The sequence below is a fragment of the Penaeus japonicus genome, unplaced genomic scaffold (assembly GCF_977035675.1).
Source record: "Penaeus japonicus unplaced genomic scaffold, GWHDUDI00000001_assembly GWHDUDI00000029, whole genome shotgun sequence".
Taxonomy (NCBI): domain Eukaryota; kingdom Metazoa; phylum Arthropoda; class Malacostraca; order Decapoda; family Penaeidae; genus Penaeus; species Penaeus japonicus.
The window spans coordinates 4,349,021-4,366,143 of record NW_028234431.1 but is presented as its reverse complement, the minus strand read 5'-3'; the positions used below and the strand labels follow the sequence as shown (position 1 = coordinate 4,366,143).

Here is a 17,123-nt window from a genome sequence, read left to right as displayed (position 1 = left end):
CTGAGCTTCATGGTTCTTGACATTGAATGTGAAAGAAACAGATAAATGAACAAATGATACTCGCACGCAGGGCATTTAAACGTGACGTCTTCATGGTTCATATGACTTGATTAATGGCACCATTCTCGTTTTGCCTTTTAAAGGCGGTTTGACAGTAGTCACATCGCCTCGAATTATTATTTTTTGTTCGAGGTTCTTATTGATCTGCGAAGTGACCTTGGTGACGCAGTAACTTCAATTCATAGACCAGTGCTACCTTTTCTATGAAACGTTTGATTTAATACTCGTATCCCCTTCAAAAGTAACATTCCATTTAGCAATGATCAAGGCAGATCTTTACTGATTATTTTAAATATTATCAACATGAGGCAGGGCCGAATAAGTAAGCTTTTGCCAGTGCATAGAATGCAAATATTAATTAATCAATTAGATAAATATAAATGCTGAAATTAATCTCAATTGTTAACATAAAATTCAATGACTTCTATATACCTAGATGTTGCGTGCTCTAAGTGCATTTTTTTCTTTCTTTTTTGACGAATCTGTACCTTGTCCATATTTACCGCAGGATTCATGCTGAACGCACAATTATGCTTCTTCGCTATATTGCTTGCAATGCTATCTCACACGCCCTTAGGGGTGCGGGCATCCTAAATTAGGAACCATTGGGATAGAACCATGAAAGGAGCCGGAAAAATATCATACTGTTAAAGGAGTAGAATATGGTTATCAGTCGAAATACCCTCACTGTCCTTTTTGATGTTATGGCTAAACATTATGCCAAAGAAGAATTGTCATACCTAGACATGATTACAGGCTTGTAGAGATGCACATAGAACTAAGAAAGTATATCTGGTGACGAAACATGATACTGCATGTTACTTTGCCGCAGATTCAGTAAAGGAACCCTAGAGAGACAGTAAAAGTGGGGGTACAGGGAAAAAATAATTTCATGCCAGATTCGGTTCTCGAGTCCCGTCACATGATGTATATTATCAAAGACCTCCATCCTGAAGTCAGCATCCATTTCATTCGAATAGTAATTCAGTAAGAAGTCACCCAAGGAATACTAGTTCGAGACCAACTCTTTGATCACGTCGGCAGACAATCATAGGCACAGAATTTTAGTGCATATTGTAGTTACGACAAAAGAATATCGCTAAAAGTACTTAACTCTAAATTTGAATCGCTCGTCTGTAACTAAAGACTTTAATTTCATTGTATGTTCACCAACAATTTAACAATCTAAGCGACGCTGTCATTGGCACTGTTGTATAATCAGTGTTTTTCAATCTTTTCCTCCCCAAGTACCCTTTTGAGTATTCTTAGTGTCAGCCACGTACCCGCTCCCCAGCGTGATAAGTGAAAAAACACGCAAACAAAAGAACATTCCATTATTTATATATGTAAGTAGTAAAGTGAAGAAGTACCTACATTACCAACATAGGAAACGATTTGTTTATTCATGTTATGCAAAAAGCACCATGTGCCACAACAGATCTAGCCACCACGCCATACCATACACCACATTACACTCAGCCAAACCATACTCCAAAGCACACCCAGCCACATCACAAAGTCACACGACACATTACGACCTACCACATCACGACCCACAACGTAACTAGCCACGCTATACCACACAATACAAGGTCATCTCACACTACACTTCTCCGCTACAGCAATGCACTTCACACAACACCGTTTTTATACTTGTTAATGTAACGTATTTTGCGATCATGGTATTAATGTAATCGAAACAGCATTCCCTATAAAATATTTCAGTAAAGAAAGTAGCCAAAAAGTGCCCACCCTTGGCCAACTAGCAGCATCACCAACATTAATCCCGACTGATGACCGGCGTCTCCGGGTCTACCTCTCCCTGTCCATTACTCGTAACGAGGTACGTAAACGGCCGGTCACTCACATATTCAACATGATTCTCACCCACTAATAAACTCCCGAAGTGCCCTCAACGGTACACGTAACCTAGGGTATAAGTCTTACAATGGATAAAACCGTGTTTCCATAGAACAAAGACATCTAGCCATGGTCCACCCTCAATTTAATCTTGCATGTACGATCTATTTGGTCTGATGTTTCGAAAAAGATGCATCGGCCGGGAATCGAACCCGGGCCTCCCGCGTGGCAGGCGAGAATTCTACCACTGAACCACCGATGCTTCTATTAATAAAGTTGAAGACTGAAAATACATTTTGAAAAGTGTAGACATGTTTTCTAGTATTAACCTACAATATAAAGCTAGCAATCCGTTAATATCAGGTTATAGTAAGATTCGTTTGGTAAGTAAATGAGTGTGCCCGGAGGTTGAGACAACAGTTTCATACCTTTTTGCATTATTGACAGACAGCTTTTCGATGATTCAGTCCTTTGAAACAGGATAGAAAAAGGATTTAGTCCTTTGAAACAGATTCATAAAATAGTCGACAGACATCTGTAATAATGATGTCACAAAGACATGTACCAGAAAAACAAATATTATAACCATTAATACCGTTATTAGAATTATAGAAAAAAAAAAATATACAGTAAAACTTGATTCTAAATCTTTAAACTCCTCCACCTTTCATAAACCAAGAACAACCTCGAGCAATGTCCTCCAGATCAAAAGCCAGAGATGGCGCCACTAACAAACGGAACAGTTAGAAAAAAAACATGGAAAAGCTGAATTTCCCTTTTCCAAGGGGAAATGGAATTGTGGAGGGAAAAAGGGAAGAAATGTGAAAGAGGGTGGTAGGTGAGTGACTGAAGGAGGGAGTGAAAGGGGGTGACAATGCATGATCACTTCCTGTACGAGTGCGGGAGGCTGGGCGAGTGAGGGAATCATGGGAAGGAGTGATTGGGGGAGGGGGGGGGGGGCACAATACACGATCAGTTCTTTAATTGATGGATTGTTCCATGCCAAAGCGACCTTTGATGCACCTACATGTTAAAAGTTCAAGATTCTTCCAAGCCACCTCTGCAGGATGACCAAAGAAATATCAGAACCGTAAGTTAGTTGTTATTTTGAAATAATCTCTCTGCTTCGATAGGCTGTCGTTGATGTAGTTTTAGAGCTGAAAAGATACTACGAGCAATTAAAACATGTGGGTATGGTCATTATAAAAGTTGCAAAAATTGTATTAGAGCCTCAAATAAGAAAGGAAAATTTGTGTTGAGGGGGGAAATTTTGATGATACGTCTAGGAATATATGGTTGTGGGAAGCTGGCAACACTGCTTAGCCACACAAGCAAAGTGAACGTCAAGCATGGATATGTATGAACCTGCCTCTGAACATCAATATGCAAGCTTTCCTTTATTCCTGTTCGCTTTTCTGTTAGTCATTTACACTTACAGATCTCTTTTGAGAAGATTATACACCTGGCCTGTGCTACCGATTACCAAACCACAGCCATCCCTACCACCAAAGCACCGTCAGCGCTTCCTACGGCGCCAGCCTGCGTAGCTCTAAAGCCCTTCCCGTCATGCATTTTACTCGTTAAATCGAGAAAATGCTGAAGTCATCCTTGTCGTTCAACATGAAACACTGAACGATGCTGCGGAAACGCTAGATCGGGCAACAAGATGAGGCTTTCAATAGCCACTTCAGAGAAATTATTTGCATTCTTGCTTCATTCATACTGAAATCCCTGATTTGAGGATAACATTACGTATAATCCACTGAGTAGGACAAACCATAGGATATGTTATTATCTGTCTTATGAATGACTGATAGTGAATATGTATCTGGGCGTATTTGTGTGTGGGTGTGTGTGTGCGTGTGCGTGTTTATCTGTGTGTGTTAACATGGATGAATATAGACAAGTAGGTTGATTTTTTTAATGGCTCAGAGAATATAGTTTCCTTGAAAGATATATGTATAATTTTTATTTCGTCATTTCAAGTAACTGAAATACCAAAATGACTCCAAGGATATGCATTCTGAAGTAAGAACTAAATTTGAAAGACAGACAGATAAACGAACAAGTGATATTTGGATGCAGAACATTTAAGCGTGACGTCTTCATGGTTCATATGACTTGAATAGGGACACCACTCCCGTATATCCTTTTAAAGGCGTTTTGACAGTAGTCACATCGCCTCAGATTAAAGTTTTCAAGGATATCTCTCACTGATATGTGAAATGAGCGATAACTTTAATTCATAGACTTACCCCTTGTAAAACTTGCACCCCTTGGAAATGTTCGATTTAATACTAGCATCTCCTAAAAAAGTAACATCCCATTTGATAATGATCAAGGCAGATCTCTAATAATCATTTTAATAATTATTAATATAATGCAATACTTAATAAGTAAGTTTTGCCAATGCATAGAATGCAAATATAAATATAGCAATTAGACAGAGTTAAATACTGAAATCAATCTCAATTGTTTATATAAAATGTAATTACTTCTATATCCCTCCATGCTGTGTGTACTAAGTGCACAGAATCATTTTTTTAATAGACTTGCATGGAGGCATTCCATCAATACAGGAACTGATCATGTATTTTGTTGGACCCCCTCCCCCCTTCTCTCTCTCTCCCATGCATCCCTCCCTCGTCTAGTCACCCGCACTCAGGTACTGATCGTGGGTTGTCATCCCTTTCACTCCCTCCCTCCTTCAGCCACTCCCCCCCCCCCCCCCCTCTCTCTCCCTGAGTACTCTTCCTTTTTTCTTTTATGGAGTAGAATATACTATGGTCATATCACTTACAAAAAGAATGTCATTTCTTCTCCAATTTTCCCATTTTATCAGTTTTCCCCTAGATTTTGGTCACTTTTGACATTTCTTGCCTTTTTCCCTGCATGGGTCCATTCTCCCCTAGAAAAAGGAAATCCAGCTTTTCCGTTTTGTCAATGGTGCCATCAACGCCATCTCAGGCTTTTGACCTGGAGGGCGTTGGTCGAGATACTTCTTGGTTTATGAAAGGTGTAGGAATGCTTAGATTCTACATAAATATACGAGTTCATTTATCTAGATTCAAGTTTTACTGTGGGATTCGCTTTCCTATGATTGCAGTACTAATAGTATTCGGTGTTAAACTAAGCGCATTATCGATGTATGAATTATCCGACATTATGATCACGAATGTCATTTATCCGAATATTTTCAACTTTGTCTCATGTATTGTAACATTCTACGAATCTGTTTCGAACAATGTAACGTTGCTTCAAAACGCCGAGCAAAAGTTTAAAGATCCAGAATCAAATTTTACTGTATACTATATTTTCTATAATTCTAATAACGATATTAATGGTTAAAATATTTGTTATTCTTGTGCATGTCTATGTGATATTATCATTACGGATGTCTTTCAACTATTTTAAGAATCTGTTTCGAACAATATCCCTTTGCTTCAAAGGACTGAATCATCGACAAGCTGTCTGTCAATAATGCGAAAGGTACAACTTTTAACCACAGGTATGAAACTCCTGTCTCATCCTTCGTGCACACCATCATACACATACACAACTCTTTCATTTACCAATTTAGATAGACTTATAGTGATAATTTTTTTTCTTTTTTTTTCTTTTTTTTTTAGGAATACACAGTAAACAAGGATCATTTATGTATTTCCATTGACTTCTCCTTCAGATAAAACGAATCTTACTATAACCTGATATCAACGGATTGCTAGCTGTATACTGTAGGTTATTACTAGAAAACATGTCTACACTTTTCAAAATGTATTATCATTCTTCAACAATATCAAGAGAAGCATCGGTGGTTCAGTGGTAGAATTCTCGCCTGCCACGCGGGAGGCCCGGGTTCGATTCCCGGCCGATGCATATTTTCGAAACATCAGACCAAATAGATCGTACATGTAAGATCAAATTGAGGGTGGACAATGGCTAGATGCATTTGTAATATGGAAACACGGTCTTATCCACTGTAAGACTAGTTTTCACCCTAGGTTACGCGAACACCTGGGGATATGTCAGGAGTTAATCAGGGGGTAAGCACTTCCATGTCTAGGTAGGAGTCAGGTTGAATGTGTGAGTGACCGGCCGTTTACGTACCTCGTTACGAGTAATGGACAGGGAGAGGTATACCCGGAGACGCCGGTCGTCAGTCGGGATTAGTGTTGGTGATGCTGCTGGTTGGCCAAGGGTGGGCACTTAGTGGCTACTTTTTTTTTACTAGATATTTTATAGGGATTGCTGTTTTGACTTCATTAACATTATCATCGCGAAATACGTTACATTAACAAGTATAAAAGCTGTGTTGTGTAAGGCGTATTGCTGTAGCGGCGATGAGTAGTGTGAGATAACCTTGTATGGTGTGGCATGGCGTGGGTCGTGATGTGGTAGATCGTAATGCATGGTGTGGTGTGACTTTGTAATGTGGCTTGGTGTGATTCAGAGTATGGATTGGCTGAGTGTGATGTGGTGTAGGGTGTGGCGTGGTTAGATCGGATTTGGGACAGAGTGTACTGATGTGTGGAGTATTATTATAATCTTTTGCATTACATGAGCAAAAAAATATTTCCTATGTGTTTATATATAGAAAGAATGGAATATTCTTTTGCTTGCGTGTTTTTCACTTAATAACACAGGGGAGCGGGTACGTGGCTGACACTAAGAATACTCAAAAGAGTACTTGGGGAAGAAAAAGGTTGAAAAACACTGATTACACAACAGTGCCAATGACAGCGTTGCTCAAATTGTTAAATTGTTGGTAAACACAATGTTTGTATGAGATTAAATCTTTAGTCAGAGACAAGCGATTCAAAATTCAGAGTAAAGTGCTTTTAGCGATATTCTTTTGTCGTAACTATATTATGCGCTAAAATTCCCTTTTCTTAACTTATTATTGAATTCTAATTCTAATTGATAGTATATAGCTTGTGGCGGGACGAGAACCAATTCTGGTATGAAACTGAAGCTATTTATTCCTTGTACCTCCACTTTTGCAGTATCTTTAGGGATGAATATAGACAAATAGGTTGATTTTTTAATGGCCCATTGAATATAGTTTCCTTGAAAGATATATGTATAATTTAATTTCGTTATTTCAAGTAACTGAAATACCAAAATGACTCCAAGGATATGCATTCTGAAGTAAGAACTGAATATGAAAGAAAAACTGATAAACAAACAAGTGATATTTGGACGCAGAACATTTAAGCGTGACGTCTTCATGGTTCATATGACTTGATTAGGGGCACCACTCCCGTATATCCTTTTAAAGGCGTTTTGGCAGTAGTCACATCGCCTCAGATTAAGGTTTTCAAGGATATCTCTCACTGATATGTGAAATGAGCAATAACTTTAATTCATAGACTTACCCCTTCTAAAACTTGCACCCCTTGGAAATGTTCGATTTAATACTAGCATCTCCTAAAAAAGTAACATCCCATTTGATAATGATCAAGGCAGATCTCTAATAATCATTTTAATAATTATTAATATAATGCAATACTTAATAAGTAAGTTTTGCCAATGCATAGAATGCAAATATAAATATAGCAATTAGACAGAGTTAAATACAGAAATCAATCTCAATTGTTAATATAAAATGTAATGACTTCTATATCCCTCCATGCTGCGTGCACTAAGTGCACAAAACCATTTTTTTCAATAGACTAGCATGGAGGCAGTCCACCAATACAAGAACTGATCATGTATTTTGTAGGGCCCCCTCCCCCCTTCTCTCTCTCTCCCATGCATCCCTCCCTCGTCTAGTCACCCGCACTCAGGTACTGATCGTGGGTTGTCATCCCTTTCACTCCCTCCCTCCTTCAGCCACTCCCCCCCCCCCCCCCCTCTCTGTGTCCCTGAGTACTCTTCCTTTTTTTCTTTTATGGAGTAGAATATACTGTGGTCATATCACTTACAAAAAGAATGTCATTTCTTCTCCAATTTTCCCATTTTATCAGTTTTCCCCTAGATTTTGGTCACTTTTGACATTTCTTCCCTTTTTCCCTGCATGGGTCCATTCTCCCCTAGAAAAAGGAAATTTAGCTTTTCCGTTTTGTCAGTGGTGCCATCAACGCCATCTCAGGCTTTTGACCTGGAGGGCGTTGGTCGAGATACTTCTTGGTTTATGAAAGGTGTAGGAATGCTTAGATTCTACATAAATATACGAGTTCATTTATCTAGATTCAAGTTTTACTGTGGGATTCGCTTTCCTATGATTGCAGTACTAATAGTATTCGGTGTTAAACTGGGCGCATTATCGATGTATGAATTATCCGACATTATGATCACGAATGTCATTTATCCGAATATTTTCAACTTTGTCTCATGTATTGTAACATTCTACGAATCTGTTTCGAACAATGTAACGTTGCTTCAAAACGCCGAGCAGAAGCTTAAAGATCCAGAATCAAATTTTACTGTATACTATATTTTCTATAATTATAATAACGATATTAATGGTTGAAATATTTGTTATTCTTGTGTATGTCTATGTGACATTATCATTACGGATGTCTTTCGACTATTTTAAGAATCTGTTTCGAACAATGTCCCTTTGATTCAAAGGACTGAATCATCGACAAGCTGTCTGTCAATAATGCGAAAGGTACAACTTTTAACTACAGGTATGAAACTCCTGTCTCATCCTTCGTACACACTCTCATACACACACAACTCATTCACTTACCAATTTAAATAGACTTATAGTGATAATGTTTTTCTTTTTTTTTAAGGACTACACAGTAACAAGGATCATTTATGTATTTCTATTTACTTGTCCTTCAGATAAAACGAATCTTACTATAACCTGATATCAACGGATTGCTAGCTTTATATTGTAAGTTAATACTAGAAAACATGTTTACACTTTTCAAAATGTATTTTCATTCTTCTAGCATATAAATAGAAGCATCGGTGGTTCAGTGGTAGAATTCTCGCCTGCCACGCGGGAGGCCCGGGTTCGATTCCCGGCCGATGCATCTTTTTCGAAACATCAGACCAAATAGATCGTACACGTAAGATCAAATTGAGAGTGGACAATGGCTAGATGCATTTGTAATATGGAAACACGGTTTTATCCAATGTAAGACTGGTTTTCACCCTAGGTTACGCGTACACCTGGGGATATGTCACGAGTTAATCAGGGGGTAAGCACTACCATGTCTAGGTAGGAGTCAGGTTGAACGTGTGAGTGACCGGCCATTTACGTACCTCGTTACGAGTAATGGACAGGGAGAGGTAGACCCAGAGACGCCGGTCGTCAGTCGGGATTAATGCTTGTGATGCTGCTGGTTGGCCAAGGGTGGGCACTTAGTGGCTACTTTTTTTACTAGATATTTTATAGGGAATGCTGTTTTGACTTCATTAACATTATCATCGCGAAATACGTTACATTAACAAGTATAACAGCGTTGTTGTGTAAAGTGTATTGCTGTAGCGGCGATGAGTAGTGTGAGATAACCTTGCATTGTGTGGCATGGCGTGGGTCGTGATGTAGTGGGTCGTAATGCGTGGTGTGGTGTGACTTTGTGATGTGGCTGGGTGTGATTTAGAGTATGGATTGGCTGAGTGTGATGTGGTGTTGGGTGTGGCGTGGTTAGATCTGATGTGGCACAGAGTGTACTGATGTGTGGAATATTATTATAATCTTTTGCATTACATGAGCAAAAAATATTTCCTATGTGTTTATATATAGAAAGAATGGAATATTCTTTTGCTTGCGTGTTTTTCACTTAATAACACAGGGGAGCGGGTACGTGGCTGACACTAAGAATACTCAAAAGAGTACTTGGGGAAAAAAAAGGTTGAAAAACACTGATTACACAACAGTGCCAATGACAGCGTTGCTTAAATTGTTAAATTGTTGGTAAACGCAATGTCTGTATGAGATTAAATCTTTAGTCAGAAACAAGCGATTCAAAAATCAGAATAAAGTGCTTTTAGCGATATTCTTTTGTCGTAACTATATTATGCGCTAAAATTCCCTTTTCTTAACTTATTATTGAATTCTAATTCAAAGGAAATGGATGATGACTTCAGGAAAAAGATCTTTGATAGTATATAGCTTGTGGCGGGACGAGAACCAATTATGGTATGAAACTGAAGCTATTTCTTCCTTGTACCTCCACTTTTGCTGTATCTTTAGGGATGAATATTGACAAATAGGTTGATTTTTTAATGGCCCATTGAATATAGTTTCCTTGAAAGATATATGTATATTTTTTATTTCGTTATTTCAAGTAACTGAAATACCAAAATGACTCCAAGGATATGAATTCTGAAGTAAGAACTGAATATGAAAGACAAACAGATAAACGAACAAGTGATATTTGGACGCAGAACATTTAAGCGTGACGTCTTCATGGTTCATATGACTTGATTAGGGGCACCACTCCCGTATATCCCTTTAAAGGCGTTTTGGCAGTAGTCACATCGCCTCAGATTAAGGTTTTCAAGGATATCTTTCACTGATATGTGAAATGAGCAATAACTTTAATTCATAGACTTACCCCTTGTAAAACTTGCACCCCTTGGAAATGTTCGATTTAATACTAGCATCTCCTAAAAAAGTAACATCCCATTTGACAATGATCAAGGCAGATCTCTAATAATCATTTTGATCATTATTAATATAATGCAGGACTTAATAAGTAAGTTTTGCCAATGCATAGAATGCAAATATGAATATAGCGATTAGACAAAGTGAAATACATAAATCAATCTCAATTGTTAATATAAAATGTAATGACTTCTATATCCCTCCATGCTGCGTGCACTAAGTGCACATAACATTTTTTTTCAATAGACTTGCACATCGCTTGTCCTATCCCATATTTGTCGCACTCCTGTGGCGGATTCATGCTCGTACTCACTGATTGGGGAGTAGAATCTGGTTATCAGTCGAGATGCTCTCTCTTTCATTTTTGATGTTATGGCTTAACATTATACAAAGAAGCATTGTCATACCGGGTGTCAGATGGCTTTGATAGTAGAACGACAGCAAATACTTCAGGATTTTTTCCCCGTGCTGACGATTGTGACAGAAGTAACAAGACCTAGACATGATAGCAGGGCATGTGGCAAATCACACATAACTGAGAAAGTATATCTGGTGACGAAATATGATTACTGTATGCTACTTTGCCGCATATTCATGAATGGAACACTAAAAAGACAGCAAAAGTGGAAGTATCAGTATACTATCAAAGATCTTTTTCCTGAAGTCATCATCCATTTCCTTTGAATTAGAATTCAATAATAAGTTAAGAAAAGGGAATTTTAGCGCATAAGATAGTTACGACAAAAGAATATTACTAAAAGCACTTTACTCTGAATTTTGAATCGCTCGTCTCTAACCAAAGACTTTAATTTTATTCAGACATTGTGTTTACCAACAATTTAACAATTTGAGCAATGCTGTCATTGGTACTGTTGTGTAATCAGTGTTTTTCAACCTTTTCTTCCCGAAGTACTCTTTTGAGTATTCTTAGTGTCAGCCACGTACCCGCTCCCCTGTGTTATTAAGTGAAAAACACGCAAGCAAAAGAATATTCCATTGTTTCTATTTAGAAACAAATAAAAAACATTCTTTTGCTCATGTAATGCAAAAGATTATAATAATATTCCACACATCAGTACACTCTATGCCAAATCAGATCTAACCACGCCACACCCTACACCACATCACACTCAGCCAATCCATACTCTAAATCACACCCAGCCACATCACAAAGTCACACCACACCACGCATTACGATCTACCACATCACGACCCACGCCATGCCACACAATATAAGGTTATCTCACACTACTCATCGCCGCTACAGCAATACACTTTACACAACACCGCTTTTATACTTGTTAATGTAACGTATTTTGCGATGATAATGTTAATGGAATCGAAACTGCATTCTCTATCAAATGTTTAGTAAAGAATGTAGCCACTAAGTGCCCACCCTTGGCCAACCAGCAGCATCACCAACACTGATCCCGACTGACGACCGGCGTCTCTGGGTCTACCTCTCCCTGTCCATTACTCGTAACGAGGTACGTAAATGGCCGGTCACTCGCACATTCAACCTGACTCCTGCCTAGACATGGAAGTGCTTACCCCCTGATTAACTCGTGACATATCCCCAGGTGTACGCGTAACCTAGGGTGAAAACCAGTCTTACATTTGATAAGACATTGCTTCCATATTACAAATACTTCTAGCCATTTTCCACCCTCAATATAATCTTACATGTACGATCTATTTGGTCTGATGTTTCGAAAAATATGCATCGGCCGGGAATCGAACCCGGGCCTCCCGCGTGGCAGGCGAGAATTCTACCACTGAACCACCGATGCTTCTATTTTCAGTGTTGAAGAATGATAATACATTTTGAAAAGTGTAGACATGTTTTCTAGTAATAACCTATAGTATAAAGCTAACAATCCGTTGATATCAGCCAGTAGTAAGATTCCTTTTATATAAAAGAAAATGGAAATGCATCAATGATTCTTGTTTACTGTGTATTCCTTAAAAAAAGAAAAAGAAAAAAAATATCACTATAAGTCTATCTAAATTGCCAAGTGAATTAGTGTGTGTGTGTGTGCGCACAAAGGATGAGGCAGCAGATTCATACCTGAAGTTAAAATTATTACCTTTTTGCATTTTTTCGATGATTCAGTTCTTTGAAACAAGGGGATATTGTTCGTAACGATTCACAAAATAGTCGAAAGACATCCGTAATGATAATGGCACAAATACATGCACAAGAATAACAAATATTTCAACCATTGATACCATTATTAGAGTTATAGGAAAAAAAATATATATACATTAAAACTTGATTCTGGATCTTTAAACTTCTGCTCGGCGTTTTGAAGCAACGTTACATTGTTCGAAACAGATTCATAGACTGTTACAGTACATTAGACAAAGATCATATTATTCGGATAAATGGCATTCGTGATAATAATTCCAGATAATTCATGCACCGATAATGCGCCTAGTTAATCACCGAATACTATTAGTACTATTTTTTTTCGTGCTGACGATTGTGGACAAAAGTAACAAAACCTAGACATGATAACAGGTCTGTGGCAATCCACACTTAACTGAGAAATTATATCTGGTGACGAAATATAATATTGTATTCTTCTTTGCCGCAGATTTAGGAATAGAACTCTAAAGAGACAGCAAAAGTGGAGGTATAGGGAAGAAATAGTTTAGCAGTTTCATGCCAGAATCGGTTCTCAAGTCCCGCCGCAAGTTGTATATTATCAAAGATCTCTTTCCTGAAGTCAGCATTCATTTCCTTCGAATTAGAATGCAATAATAAGTTAACCAAAGGGAAGTAAACTAGTTCGAGACTAACTCTATAATGACTTCGGCAGACTATTATAAGCACAGAATTTAAGTGCATATGATAGTTACGACAAAATATCGCTAAAAGACTTACTGTTGCATATTCAGTTTTTCAACCTTTCCTCCTCCACGTACCCGTTTGAACATTTTTAGTATCAGCCACATACCTACTCCCCTCTGTGATAAGTGAAAAACACGCAAAGAAAAGAACGTTATTTATCCATTATTATTTGTAAGTAGTAAAGTGCACACATGACCAACATAGGAAATTATTTTTTTGCTCATGTAATGCAAAAGATTATAATATCAATCTACACATCAGTGCACTATATGTCACATCAGATCTACCACATCACACTCAACCAAACCATACTCCAAATCACACCCAGCCACATCGCAAAGTCACACCACACATTACAACTTACCACATCGCGACCCACAACATAACTGGCCACGCCATGCCACACTATACAAGGTCATCTTACACCACACATCACCGCTACAGCAATACACTTCATACAACACCGCTTTTATACATGTTAATGTAACGTATTTAGCGATAATAATAATATAATCGAAACAGCATTCCCTATCAAATATTTCAGTAAAGAAAGTAGCCATTAAGTGGCCACTCTTGGAGAACCAGCGGCATCACCAACACTAATCCCGACTGACGACCGGCGTCTCCGATCGTCAGTCGACTTGGAAGTGTTTACCCCCTGATAAACTCCAGGCATATCCCCAGGGGTACGCGTAACCTAGGGTGAAAACCAGTTTTACATTGGATGTGACCGTGTTTCCATAGGACAAACATCTAGCCAATGTCCGCCCTCAATTTTATCTTACGTGTACAATCACTTTCGTCTGATGTTTCGGAAAAGATGCATCGGCCGGGAATCGAACCCGGGCCTCCCGCGTGGCAGGCGAGAATTCTACCACTGAACCACCGATGCTTCTATTGTAACAATTGAAGAATGAAAATACATTTTGAAAAGTGTAGATATGTTTTCTAGTATTAACCTACAATATAAAGCTAGCAGTCCGTTAATATCAGGTTATATTAAGATTCGTTTTATATGAAGAATAAGTCAATGGAAATACATCAATGGTCCTTGTTTACTGTGTAGTCCTTAAGAAAAAAGAAAAACATTATCGTCATAAGTCTATCTAAATTGGTAAGTGAATGAGTTGTGTGTGTATGGTTGTGGGGAGATGGCAACACTACTTAGCCATAGAAGGATGAGACAAGAGTTTCATACCTGTAGTTAAAAGTTGTACCTTTCGCATTATTGACAAACAGCTTGCCAATGTTTCAGTCCTTTGAAGCAAAGGGACATTGTTCGAAACAGATTCATAAAATAGTCGAAAGACATCCGTAATGATAATGTCACATAGACATGCACAAGAATAACAAATATTTCAACCATTAATACCGTTATTAGAATTATAGAAAATATAGTATACAGTAAAATTTGATTCTGGATCTTTAAACTTCTGCTAGGCGTTTTGAAGTAATGTTAAATTGCTCGAAACAGATTCGTAGAATGTTACTATACATGAGGCAAAGTTTGAAATGTTCGGATAAATGACATTCGTGATCATAATGTCGGATAATTCATACATCGATAATGCGCTTAGTTTAACACCGAATGCTATTAGTACTGCAATCATAGGAAAGGAATCCCACAGTAAAACTTGAATCTAGATAACTGAACTCGTATATTTATGTAGAATTTAAGCATTCCTACACCTTTCATAAACCAAGAAGTATCTCGACCAGCGCCCTCCAGGTCAAAAGCCTGAGATGGCGTTGATGGCACCATTGACAAAACGGAAAAGCTGGATTTCCCTTCTCTAGGGGAGAATGGACCCATACAGGGAAAATGGCAAGAAATGTCAAAAGTTACCAAAATCTAGGGAAAAAAACTGATAAAATGGGAAAGTTGGAGAAGAAATGACATTCTTTTTGTAAGTGATATGACAACAGTATATTCTACTGCATAAAAGAAAAAAGAATAGTACCCAGGAAGAGAGAGAGGGGGGGGGGAGGCCCTACAAAATACACGATCAGTTCCTGTATTGATGGACTGCCTCCATTGCAAGTCTATTGGAAAAAAATGGCTCTATGCACTTAGCGCACGCAGCATGGAGGGATATAGAAGTCATTACATTTTATATTAACAATTGAGATTGATTTCAGTATTTAACTCTGTCTAATTGCTATATTTATATTTGCATTCTATGCATTGGCAAAACTTACTTATTAAGTCCTGCATTATATCAATAATGATTATAATGATTATTAGAGATCTGCCTTGATCATTGTCAAATGGGATGTTACTTTTGTAGGAGATGCTAGTATTAAATCGAACATTTCCAAGGGGTGCAAGTTTTACTAGGGGTAAGTCTATGAATTAAAGTTATTGCTCATTTCACATATCAGTGAGAGATATCCTTGAAAACCTTAATCTGAGGCGATGTGACTACTGTCAAAACGCCTTTAAAAGGATATACGGGAGTGGTGCCCCTAATCAAGTTATATGAAACATGAAGACGTCACGCTGAAATGTTCTGCGTCCAAATATCACTTGTTCGTTTATCTGTTTGTCTTTCAAATTTAGTTCTTACCTCAGAATACATATCCTTGGAGTCATTTTGGTATTTCAGTTACTTGAAATAACAAAATGAAAATTATACATATATCTTTCAAGGAAACTATATTCTCTGAACCATTAAAAAATCAACCTACTTGTCTATATTCATCCATATTAACACACACAGACAAACACGCACACGCACACAAATACGCCCAGATACATATTCACTATCAGTCATTCATAAGACAGATAATAACATATCCTATGGTTTGTCCTACTCGGTGGATTATACGTAATGTTATCCTCAAATCAGGGATTTCAGTATGAAGCAAGAATGTAAATAATTTCTCTGAAGTGGCCATTGAAAGCCTCATCTTGTTGCCACATCTAGCGTTTCCGACACATTGTTCAGCGTTTCATGTTGAACGACAAGGATGACTTCAGCGTTTTCTCGACTGAACGATAGTTGCGTTGGTAGAATTGAACGAGTAAAATGCATGACGGGAGGGGCTTTGGAGCTACGCAGGCTGGCGCCGTAGGAAACGCTGACGGTGCTTTGGTGGTAGGGGATGGCTGTGGTTTGGTAATCGGTAGCACAGGCCAAGTGTATAATCTTCTCAAAACAGACCTGTAAGTGTAAATGACTAACAGAATGGCGAACAGGAATAAAGGAAAGCTTGCATATTGATGTTCAGAGGCAGGTTCATACATATCCATGCTTGACGATCACTTTGCTTGTGTGGCTAAGCAGTGTTGCCAGCTTCCCACAACCATATATCAAAATTTCCCCTTTCAACACAAATTTTCCCTTTCTTATCTGAGGCCATAATACATTTTTTATAATTTTAATAATAACGATACCCGCATGTTTCAATTGCTCGTAGTATCTTTTCATCTATAAAACAACATCAACGACAGGCTATCGAAGCAGAGAGAGAGATTATTTCAAAATAACTTACTTACGGTTTCAATGATTCTGATCTTCTGTTCTGATATTTCTTCGGTCATCCTGCTGAGGTAGCTTGGAAGAATCTTGAAATTATAGCATGTAGCATTATCAAATGTCGTTTTAGCATGGAGCAGTCCATCAATTCAGGAACTGATCGTGTATTGTGTCCCCCCCCCCTCCATTCACTCCTTCCCACGCTCTCCTCACTCGCCAAGCCGCCCGCAATCTTACAGGAAATGATCATGCATTGTCACCCCCTTTCACTCCCTCTTTCAGTCACTCACCTACCCCCTCTTTC

The 17,123-nt window shown here is 38.2% G+C and overlaps 5 non-coding genes across 5 annotated transcripts; 2 read left to right on the top strand and 3 right to left on the bottom strand.

The window, feature by feature from the left end:
• Nucleotides 1–2,111: 2,111 nt before the first annotated feature.
• On the bottom strand, nt 2,112–2,182 carry TRNAG-GCC (transfer RNA glycine (anticodon GCC)). The gene has a single exon. It is a non-coding gene; the product is annotated as a tRNA-Gly (tRNA).
• Nucleotides 2,183–5,725: 3,543 nt separating this feature from the next.
• TRNAG-GCC (transfer RNA glycine (anticodon GCC)) lies at nt 5,726–5,796 on the top strand. The gene has a single exon. It is a non-coding gene; the product is annotated as a tRNA-Gly (tRNA).
• Nucleotides 5,797–8,835: 3,039 nt separating this feature from the next.
• On the top strand, nt 8,836–8,906 carry TRNAG-GCC (transfer RNA glycine (anticodon GCC)). The gene has a single exon. It is a non-coding gene; the product is annotated as a tRNA-Gly (tRNA).
• A 3,299-nt stretch (nt 8,907–12,205) lies between these two features.
• Nucleotides 12,206–12,276, bottom strand: TRNAG-GCC (transfer RNA glycine (anticodon GCC)). The gene has a single exon. It is a non-coding gene; the product is annotated as a tRNA-Gly (tRNA).
• A 1,885-nt stretch (nt 12,277–14,161) lies between these two features.
• TRNAG-GCC (transfer RNA glycine (anticodon GCC)) lies at nt 14,162–14,232 on the bottom strand. Its single transcript has one exon. It is a non-coding gene; the product is annotated as a tRNA-Gly (tRNA).
• Nucleotides 14,233–17,123: the final 2,891 nt, after the last annotated feature.